We start from the raw sequence: 10,936 nt of genomic DNA on the forward strand, positions 1-10,936 counted from the left end.
TGCCCTATGTGACTGTTAGGCCCTGACAGATAGCGTAATAGGGTCCTGTCTGATATACTCTGGTGACCTGTTTGTCTCAGAAAACATATTTTCAAATCCACAGTGAACAAGGTCCCAGTGGCTCTGTCAAAGGACTGAGTGTACCAAAGTTTGAAACATTTTCAGTGCTTCAGAGTTTATCTGTGCAGAGCTTTTTCATCTAGTTTTCTGGCCCAGTATGTTGTATACTTTGCCTTTCACAGACATAAAGAAATCTAACAACAAAATCTTCTCTGTGTTGCTTCATTTAATACATCTCATATTTGCAGTCACTTGAAAAAAAACAAACCATCAATTGTAACACACCTAAAACAATCACACCACTCAGCCTCGCTGACAAGGAATGATTGATTTTTAAATAGAGACTTTATTGATCCTTATCCAGGATGTAAATGAAAGCCTCCTCGACACTGCTCCTGACAAGCCTGCGCCTGTTCTATTAGGGAGATGAGAGAGAACATGTGGTAAAATGTAAGCCATCTGTCTTGATGGTGCCATGTCCTCTGTATGCTGTGCCTGATGTAAACAACACCATTTGTCAAGATATGACAAACCTTGGACTGTCATAACACCCACTGAGACCTCCAGCCTCCAAGAAGCAAAACTCAGCAACCTCTGACTGATTTGTGCTCACTCAATCTCTGAGCTGCATACATCTTTTATGCACCGATTGCTTTCAGAAAACAAAAGTTCCAAATGGTCAGTGGACATTGACAAATTACAGTGACAGACTAACATGATTGGCTTGAAGTGCATGTGCAGTCGATAACATCGTATATATTAGGGTGTTCCAAGACTGAGCACAGATCCTTAGTAATTTCACTTGAGGCACAAAGGCAACTCCTCCTTCACACATCAACCCTACAAGTGCCCACTCAGTCAGTCAACTGCCCATCACAGCATGTACGTTAGAAGATTGAGTCATTTTAGTAAACCGTGCCTGTTACTGACAAAATCTCAGAGAATATGGAAAACTCAGTGAGAAGCTCAATACGAAGCAATGACAACTATTTCAACAAGAAGTGGAGTGGCCGGAAAATAATCCAGTATAGATGCAACTACTGCAGATTGCTCAAATCAACATTCCAGTACTTTAAGGAAGTAATAATAGTAATTCAAACAACCTCACAGACATACTATACGCACAAAAAGTCAGGGATATTTGACTTTCAGGTGAAATTTATGGAAAATGTAAAAGGTTCATGCTACAGTGATATTATATCATGAGTAGGACATTTAATTAGGAGCATGCAATGATAATCTCTTCATTTTAAACAATTTGCAGGTTGCAGTAAGTCGACTCTTGTCGACTGATGATCCTGCTGATGACACTCAGAGGCAACTTCTTTCTGAGTACATCCCGTTTGAAGCCTCACACAGGCCAGGTACTGTTGATCGATTGTTAGTCGTTGTCTTGGTCTCATGATGTGAAAAATGTGCAAAATGTGAACAGCATGACGAAGAGGACTGTTTAAATACAATCTGAACATTGAAGCAGAACATTTATATGTCCATTCATGGATCAGACACAATTTTTGTGGTTAATCACCTTGTTAGAGAACAGCATGTTATGTAATAAGTACAGCAATACTGAACAGTTGGATGTGTGCATTCATAAGGTTAGAAGAGTAAAATTAAGTTCACCTGTAAAGGTCAGAGTGCATTTTTTGTGCATTTTGAAATTTTAATCGAAATCCAAATATTCCAAACTTTTTGTGAGTAGTGCACATGTACCAGTGTACCAGTACCAGAGAACCAGTCAAAAGTTTGGACACACCTTTTCATTCAATGGTTTTTCTTTATTCAAGGTAAACAAAAAACAATGTAAAGAAAGCAAATTGTGTTTTGTATTTTATATTCTCCAAGATAACCACTTCTGTTAGGATTTGCTAGTCCTGTCTGTTCCCCTGAGTTTTCCTGGTGTTTTCCCTGCCTGTTGGGTTCTGTGCTTGGTGTCGTCTCCCCTGTCTGTGCAGGCTGGGTGTGGCTGACCTAATTTCTCCTGTCACTCCTCCATTGATCCACACCTGCTCTGCTTCCACACCTGCAACTCATCCACTCATAAATCTCCTGCAGTACATAACTCGGTTCATCCTTCCAGACTCCACCAGTTTGCTATAACCTTTTTGGTAACCTGACAACTTAGCAGCTCTTGAAAGACCTTTTTGAAGAATCTTTTTTGGACTAGTGTTTTGGATGCCAGCCTTTACTGTTGTGTTTTCTGTTTTGTCCTCGAGCCCTTCCCCTCACCTGCCCTGCCTGCCACGATCAGCCTGCCTTTGTTGTTCTCCGGGCTTCTCCCTCTCACCCCTGATCACCACCCTGGACCTCACTGTCACTCTACCCGTCTCCTGCTGTGTTTGTTGCACCTTGTGTTAATAAACTTTCTCAGTCTACTCTTGCCTGTGGTCTGCATTGTTGGTTCAGTGTTACGACTAAGCTCACGCTTTAACAGATTTGATGACAGCTTTGCACACCCTTGGCATTCTCTCTTTACTTTTTAATTCATAGACGTGCCTTTATCAGTGTAATTTCTTAGCTTCTTAATGCATTTGAGACAACAGTTGTGTTGTTCAAAGGTAGGGTTGGCGTAAAGAAGAGACCAACATAAAGAAGAGAACTGCGTATGCTTAAAAAAAAAAAGGAAAAAAAAAGAAGAAGAAAAAGAAATGGACATTAGACCAGTGGACATTTGTTCTTTGGTCTGATGAGTCCAATTTTATGTTTTTGGTCCCAGCTGTAGGATGTAAAGAAGGTGACCTAAACTCAATTGAGATGGTTTGGGATAAGTTGGACTGCAGAGGGAAGAAAAAGCAGCCAACGCTCCTTCAAGACTGTTGGAAAACCATTACAGGTGACGAACTCATGAAGGTGACAAAGAGAATGCCAAGAGTGTGCACATCTGTCATCAAAACAAAAAGATGGTTACTTTGAACGATCTAAGATATAAAACACATGTTGATTTGTTTGTGTTATATGTCTTCAGTGTTCAACTACAATGTAGAAAATGATCAAAATAAAAACTAATGAGAAGGTGTGTCCAAACTTTTGATTGGTATTGTAATAATTAATTAATAGCCTGCCTTGGTCTTCACAACCAACAACCCTACAGTAAAGAAAATTTGAAGATAATTCTGTGTCAGAATGGACAGATTTTATGTGGTGCTGATTTTAAGGTAGAGTACATTTCTAGACAGGAGGCACAGTGCTGCCCTTTGTTGTAACTTAAAGCTAACATTTACTTTAGGCCACTTCAAAAACTTTACTGCTGAGTGAAAACTGTTCTTAATGTAATGTTCTTGTTCAGACCAAGTTAGAACTTCAAGCGGACCTCATGCAGAATTTCTGATGCTCATAGTTAGGCAGACAGCAGTACCCAGATGGTTTATGTTTGTATATTAACTATTTGCATGGGTCGGCCAACCCATTTGAATGGATAGAAACATCTATCGCAACTGGAACCTTTCCCATTATAGCTGAGATGTCCCATCAGAAATGACAAGGGAGCAAATTTATAGAAATGGTTTGTTTTCACTGCGCATAGATAACTGTGGTCTTTCCATTGTCTGTCTTTTACATATACATGCACAGATTGGGTTGTGCATTGCATGATTATATGGGTACATAACAAACTTTAATATGAATAGTTATAACTGATAACTTTCTGAGTTGTCTTTGCCAATACAGAGAGGAGATACTGGTATTGACAGATCTCTCGCTGATGAGACACAGGTTGAAATAAATTTTCATTTTTTTTTTATTTGACATATTATAGTGTCGGAACATACAGAAGATATGTGGCTTGTGAAAAATGGCTCCAGTACTTCAGTGAATATGTGAACATTGTCTCTTAAAGGGGGCAAAGCAGTGACGAAATCCGTATGACACAGGTACAGGAAATGACCCTTCTTTTTTCTGATGTTGTATTCTTGTAATTTGATATACTTTTATGGTTCTTTTTGTTTGCTGCTGTCTACTCTCATTTATTGTAAGGTGTCCTTGGGTGACAGAAAGGCACCTATGAAATAAAATGTATTATTATTATTATTATTATTATTTCCCACTCCTGAGAATCTGTTGGATTTGTCGATCATGTCATCAGTGTGTCTAATAAAACAGAAACTTCTGAAAGGTTTATTACTGTATGACCTTGCATCATCACACTATCTGAATGTACAAGTATTTCTTGCTGAAAATCCCTACAGGAATACCAAGTGACAGTCGTGTATAAACCATCTTCTAACAAATAGCAGAGCTGGAGATTTTTTGCTGCATGAGCTGAGATTGTTTTCCCTTTGGTAGGGCAGTAACTGTAAAATTACAGCCACTAAGAGAGTATCAGTTGAACAATTTCCATCTTAATTGTGTGAAAATGAAACAGTTCTTAGTCTCAGAAGTGGGTGAAGTGTTTGTATTTTACAATCCAGTCACCATCAGATTGAATAATACAGCTCAACTCCTCACAGTATTGAGACATAATACACATAATTTTGAGCGTGCAGCACTCCTCCCCTAAAAAAAACATGTGATACAATCATATAGCCTACAGCATGTTTTAATGAGTCGCTGAACAAAAATAACTTGCCCTCTATGGTGTGTAGAGATTTATCAACTGAAAAATAAGTTGTCTGGACTCAAAACATCTTTCTCAGAGACATTTCAATAAAGGGTCTATACTAACACGCTTTTACGTCAGGCTTTGAAGCCATCAAACTGGTAAACTAAGACGGAAATCACCGTGTCTGCTATTCACCCCCAAAGCAGTGCTTCATTTCCACACCAGATCTCTGTTGCTTTTGATCAAGTTCCCAATTACATCTATGTCTGATCTGCTCACACACCAAGCCCCCTGTCGACACTCATGCCATTTCCACTGGTAATTTAGACCTCCTGACAGGTTAGTGGATTGAGCAAGACAGTATCCAACTGGTTACTGCCAGAAAAGGCCGGCTCCATCAATAGCCCAACTTTTGTTCCAGCTTTCGGGTAGCAAATTGTCACACATTCAGCCACGCAGTGCAGTTTTACTGCTTGAGCAGCAATATTGCTCAGTGTCTAAATGAGGAATCGCCAAATGTTTTCACATCAAGAAAACCCATTTAGATACACATTAGACTAAAGACCCCCATTTCATTAGCATTTGTTCCAAAGCATCCCATCTGATATGATCTTTGTTAGAGTTTTTGGTACAGAGTTATTTAACTGTGTGTGCAGAATTATTTAACAGTGTGCACTGTGCAGGGAGTAGTCAATGATGTGGGCAGACATGCTTATGATCTAAACAATCATCATTTTGCATGATCGTCTATATTCCAGGGCCATCAAATAATTAGCGAATGGAACTGCTTTTTCCTTTGGCTCATACCGCCAGAATCCTTCTCTGAAGGCCTGATGGTATTTTGGGACTCACAAGTCTGAGGAATATTTATGCCACACATGATTAGTATCCTTTTGAAATTCTCTCATTAATCACTGATGTATTATTTAACATTTCTTAATTAGATTAATCCAGGTAGCTTTATAAAACATTAAGCATGTTTAAAGGGATGAATACTCTGCATGTTTACATTTGTAAAGTTAGTCACCTTTTGAGTTTGACTTTGAAGACAATTTTAGCCAAGAAGCAGTTGTGGTTCTTGCTCATTAAAACAGCAGAGGCCAGACTGGGTGCAGATGTTTTTTAAACTAAATTAAGTCTAAAACTATGTCTGTGATGCAGGAAAAAAACAAGAAGCTGACTTGTAAGTGTGACACCATTTGTGTCATTTTGCAAAGTAATTATATTCAGATTTGCAACTACTGTTGCATGGTGGGATGCAGTAAAGGTCTTAAGCTACCATTTAACCATAAGATAACATTTGAAAACAGTTTTACCATATGTTCACATCAAAAAAGTAACAATACATGTCATAAACATGGCTTGTTATCCTCCTATCTATACTCTTGGCAACAATAAACATAAAAAAAACCCAACATTCCTGAGTTTACTTGACTGGAAATTACATATCAGTAACAACATACAATATACTACCATTCACTGAAAACACACAGTTTGACAAAAAACAGCCAAAGCAATGCATGACACCCCCTTCATGCGTATTTCTTACTATGCTTTGCATACAAAAATGAATTTATACCACTAAGTGTACTGTTATGAAATGACCTAATGCAATTACCTAGTGATGCTAATTTCTTATCATACAGTTTATTAATAAGCATTTATTAGACCTTACAGACACCACACACACACACACACACACACACACACACACAATACTTGGCTAACAATAATTACCAAATGCCAAATGCATCTCTGTATACAGCAACAATACAGCGACTTCATTGTCTAGGCAAACAAGCCACATAAGTGTACCATATTTAATAGGACCTTCATATCAGCAGCTACACAGCAAGCAAAACACAGAGCTATGCAACTAATGTTAACCATTAGGAAAGCCATCAAAGAGACAGACAGAGAGATAGAAGATAAACAAAACACGTGAGTCATTTTATTTGATGAAGGTCTTTCTCCTCTCCTTCATCATGTTGGCCAATATCAATACTCCAAAACAACAGCTGTCATCATTAGCAGTACTGTTAGTTAGGTTGCTCTCAATGAGCCAGCTAACTGGCAGCCAGGGTTCTTTGAGTGTTATGGGTATTCTGGTTTATGACCACAAATAACTGGTACATAACATTAGCTTCTTGAGGTTTAGCTAATCAGAGCATGACAACTCACATGTGTTTCCCATTAATTTTACCATGACTGTGGTCTAATTTGTCCAGTCACAGCCAGAAATATTTTTTACACTTCAGGCGGAACCTAAGTTTCACTCTCCAGTGGAGCTACCTCTGGGCACTACTGAAGAGAGTAAAACAATTTACAGGCTGACAAACGTTCAAAACGTTGTTATACAGTCTGTAGTTCTAGAGCAAACACCTGTGTGGACACTCAGCACAGTACAATGAAGAGAAGACAGGTGTGTTTAACTCACAGCTTCAAAATTCTTCCATTAAATAAAAATGGCACTACTTTCTAAAGCAACTCGTTAAAAAAAAACAGAGAAAAGAAAATAACAAGAAATGAACTTGAACTAGTTCATTTTGGAGTGTGAATTTTGGAGTCTGTGAATTTAAAACAAGCTAATCATATGAACACTAAAATTAGGTAAATTAAAATGGTGAAATGTTTGTTAAACTCTAACTGCTACCAATAACCAGGGAGACTGCTTTAGGATAAGTTGTCTCTGAAAGATAGAGACAGATAGAGACAGTTGGACAAAATCCCTAGACACTTCATAGAAGGTCTGAGGTCCACCAACTATAGTCTGACAAAATCCTGTGGGAAACACTAGAAAGCACTCAAGTACTAATGTTTTAACATTTCTTCATGAACATCTTGTAGGCCATTTTCAAAAATTCGCATTTGTATCTTTATTTGTTTGCTACTTGGGAGCTGGCAATGTGATCTGATCACTATGATTTAAAGAGTCCTAACCTCAGATCCTTTACATAACAAAATAATAGGGCAGAATGCTGCAGGACTTCCTGCAGACATTGTCACACACTTAGCTTAGCCATAAGTGATTATTGAGAGGTCTCTGCAAATTAAATTAAATGCAAATGTAATTAACCTGTGATATTACCCGGTGGCTGTGGCCATACAGGACTCTCTGGACAACAATCAGAGGGGGGTGGGCTTCATGTGGCCATGACTTTGGCTATTCCCAGTTGTACAAGCATGTCATCAATTCTTCAGTCAAACCAAGAATAAATAATAATAAATAAATTAAAGTACACACAGGTACCTGAAGTTTATGCAAACTGTATAATGCCATCCTTCTTCAGGACCACTGGGTTACAACGCTTGCTCCTCAGTCTCCATGATTCCCAGGGACAGCATCAGGTCAACCTCTTTTTTTTAGCCAGGCAGCAGGCATTCAGGAATTCTGCAATTAAGTTGTCTCTCAGTCAAATGCTCAACATTTTTGTCCTTCTAGGATTCTCCTGAATCACTTCTCAATTACAGATTGATCTCACCTGAAGCTGTTTGTCTTCTGAGATGTGGCTAAGTTCACAGTCCACTTGAGCACCAGCAGGAGTCAGTTATCGCTTCAGAGTATGGTTGGAGCATTCTGTCAGTCCATTGGTTTGGGGTTGTACTCATAATATCAATAGTACTGGCAGTGGACATTGAGCAGGACCACAGCAGGAGGCACAACCATGATCCCTGATCTCGCTGTAGCCATGATCCATGAGGACCTGCGAGACAAGAAAGCAGAAATAAAACTCAGGAGAAGAAAGTTAGTTAGTACTAAGTTAATAACATGCATTAATGGGACATAAAAGCTCAACTTTCTCATCAGGGTTGACCTCCAGGGAGGATACTCAACAGACAGCCAGGAATTGAGGCCAAACAGAAGCAAGACAAAATGGTGAGACAGTAAGATCAATAGCCATGAAGAAACACAACCATGTAAATAATATGAATAAGTGAATAAAGGTCATAAATGCAAAGTGATTTAAAATAATTCATTAATTCTGCATGCATTATCTCCTCAGGTTGATGTCATATTGAGTCATAATTTCATGCACACTGCTAGCTTTGTGATGAGACAGTTAGTTAGATAGTTCAGGGTGCTTTCACACCAGCGCTGTTTGGTCCACTTTAAATGGACCAGAGTTTGTTTCCTTGGATAGCCCAGTTCGTTTGGGCAGGTGTGAAAGCTCTGGTGCATGCCAAACAAGCGAACTCTGGTCCGCCTGAAAACATGGGTCTCAGTCCGCTTACAGTGGGAAAGCAAATGGACTATCCAGCAAACCCAAGATCAGAAAGCCAATCGATGAGCTGGGTTTTCTTCTTCCTGGTGCTTTTTTTCTTCCAAAGCAGTGATTTGGGCAAGCAACTACCCCCAAATGAATAACTGTTGTAACTGAATGACGCTGTCCAGGCAGTTTGGTCTGCTTTCAAAAGTGCAGTGTGAAAGTGAACCAAACCAAATGAGGGTGTGAAATATTTTGGCATTCCCTGCCCAAAAGAACAGAGTCCCCCGGACTATCCGTGTGTGAAAGCAACATCAGTCTGTAGGGACCTGACTTGGGATACAGAGGGTGTCTGGTTCAATCCCAGTACACAAAAATACTAAGCGTTGACTGGTAATTGGAAAGGTGCTAGTTCACCTCCTGGGCAATGCAGAAGTGCCATTGAGCAAGACACTGAACCCAGGGCGTAGCTGCCACTCACTCTACCACTTCTCCACAAATGCATATAATCTGTTTGTGTGTGTGTGTTTGTGTGTGGTTGCATCATGGTAAGTTTAACTAATTCTGCCTCGGCCTCTTCTGCATAAGAGCCTGAAGACTGGAGACTAGGTCCGACAAGATGGATACCATAGATGACAAAAATAGGTAAAGCCACATCACCCCCTTGACATTGCAGCACATGGTTTGGCCCAATGGGTTGGTTCCAGCATTTAAGCTTCCTTAGCCTTCAGCCACACCTTTTCTCCACCAGGAAGGGACCTCCCCAATAACCACAGTAACCTAAAGACAGAGAAACAAATGATTAATATCACTTCTATCTCCCCTTTTAGGCTGTCCTTTTAACGTGTCCTTTGAGGCATATGAGAGTCATACTGAAAAAGAAAAATCCAGGAGATGGAGAAACAAATGGAGGAAACTTTCAGCGCACACAGGTTGTTATACTAGCCTGTATGTAGGCCAGTATACAAAGCTGTATGGATGACTCCTTTGACTTTATTGAAATTGGTAAAGTAGTCTATCTAAATGGATACACATTTTACATTGAACTGCAACAATGCTATATTAATAGATTTGTTTTCTTATATAATATAATATTAGCTACAATTAATCAACAATTTAATAAACAATGTTATAGTGATCCTGCACTTTTGCGTGTGTATTTGTGTGATTATTCTTGATAATCCATCATCATCCATTTGTCTGTAGACAAATGCAGATCATTTATTACAATTTTGAAATGTTTTCAAAATCTTCTGGTACAAGTTATAAACCTGGAACGCCAAAGTCTACAATTCAAAACAAACCATGACAAAACAATACCACAATATGCTTTATTTATATAAAGTGTATTATATATAATTATGTCAGTATGCAAAATCAATTCATTGCACACATTAATTGCACGTTTGCTGTATATCAGGTACAACACCTTAAAGAATGTAAGGATTTCAGTATTTTGATATGGTATATTTCATTCCTTAATATCACCTATCTAAGTAGTTATAAAATATATATTTATCTAATGTCAAGTATTCCAGTGATGACAGCACATGACTATGAAACTAGATAGAAAACATGACAATAAGAACTGCTAAACAAAGATTTTGATGCCCTACAGGAGAAGAAAGATGAGGTGGTGTGGGATTACGAGCTAGATTAAAGCAAGATTAATAACTGGGGTTCTTCTTCATAATATTCACTCGGTGTCTCGCTATGGGATGCAGCCTCCTGCAGCCCTGATAGAAGCATTTATCTCAATCCGCCCATCTACTATATATAGTGTGCGCCGTTAACATTCCCCTAATTCAAAACCTCTTCTCACCTGAGAACTTATATCACGTCAGAGCTTTTCGCTAGCTTAACTGTTCACCAGACGGATCTCTGGCTTCTGCCTTGTCCGTTCATACCAGACCGGACCGGTAGGTATTCTTTTCCGACCCCTCCACGGCGGAATTGGTCGAGCGAAGTTAGCACACCAGCTACCCGTTCGACCCCACGCTAGCACACCAGCTAGCCACGACAATTTTCTCCACTAGCACTCCAGCTTGTTGGCGAAATGGAGACCACTAAGAATCCTCACACCAGAGGAGACTCTCGGCTCTGTTGCTGCGGGAACAAAATTTCAGGGAGGGAC

General features: G+C 39.3%; 1 long non-coding RNA gene across 1 annotated transcript; it reads right to left on the reverse strand.

The window, feature by feature from the left end:
- Positions 1-7,581: 7,581 nt before the first annotated feature.
- On the reverse strand, positions 7,582-10,729 carry LOC113744388 (uncharacterized). Its single transcript, XR_003461480.1, has 4 exons — positions 10,625-10,729; positions 9,463-9,582; positions 8,080-8,301; positions 7,582-7,988 (listed from the first exon to the last, which is right to left on the reverse strand). It is a non-coding gene; the product is annotated as an uncharacterized LOC113744388 (long non-coding RNA).
- Positions 10,730-10,936: the final 207 nt, after the last annotated feature.

This window comes from Larimichthys crocea, chromosome I (genome assembly GCF_000972845.2).
Source record: "Larimichthys crocea isolate SSNF chromosome I, L_crocea_2.0, whole genome shotgun sequence".
Taxonomy (NCBI): domain Eukaryota; kingdom Metazoa; phylum Chordata; class Actinopteri; family Sciaenidae; genus Larimichthys; species Larimichthys crocea.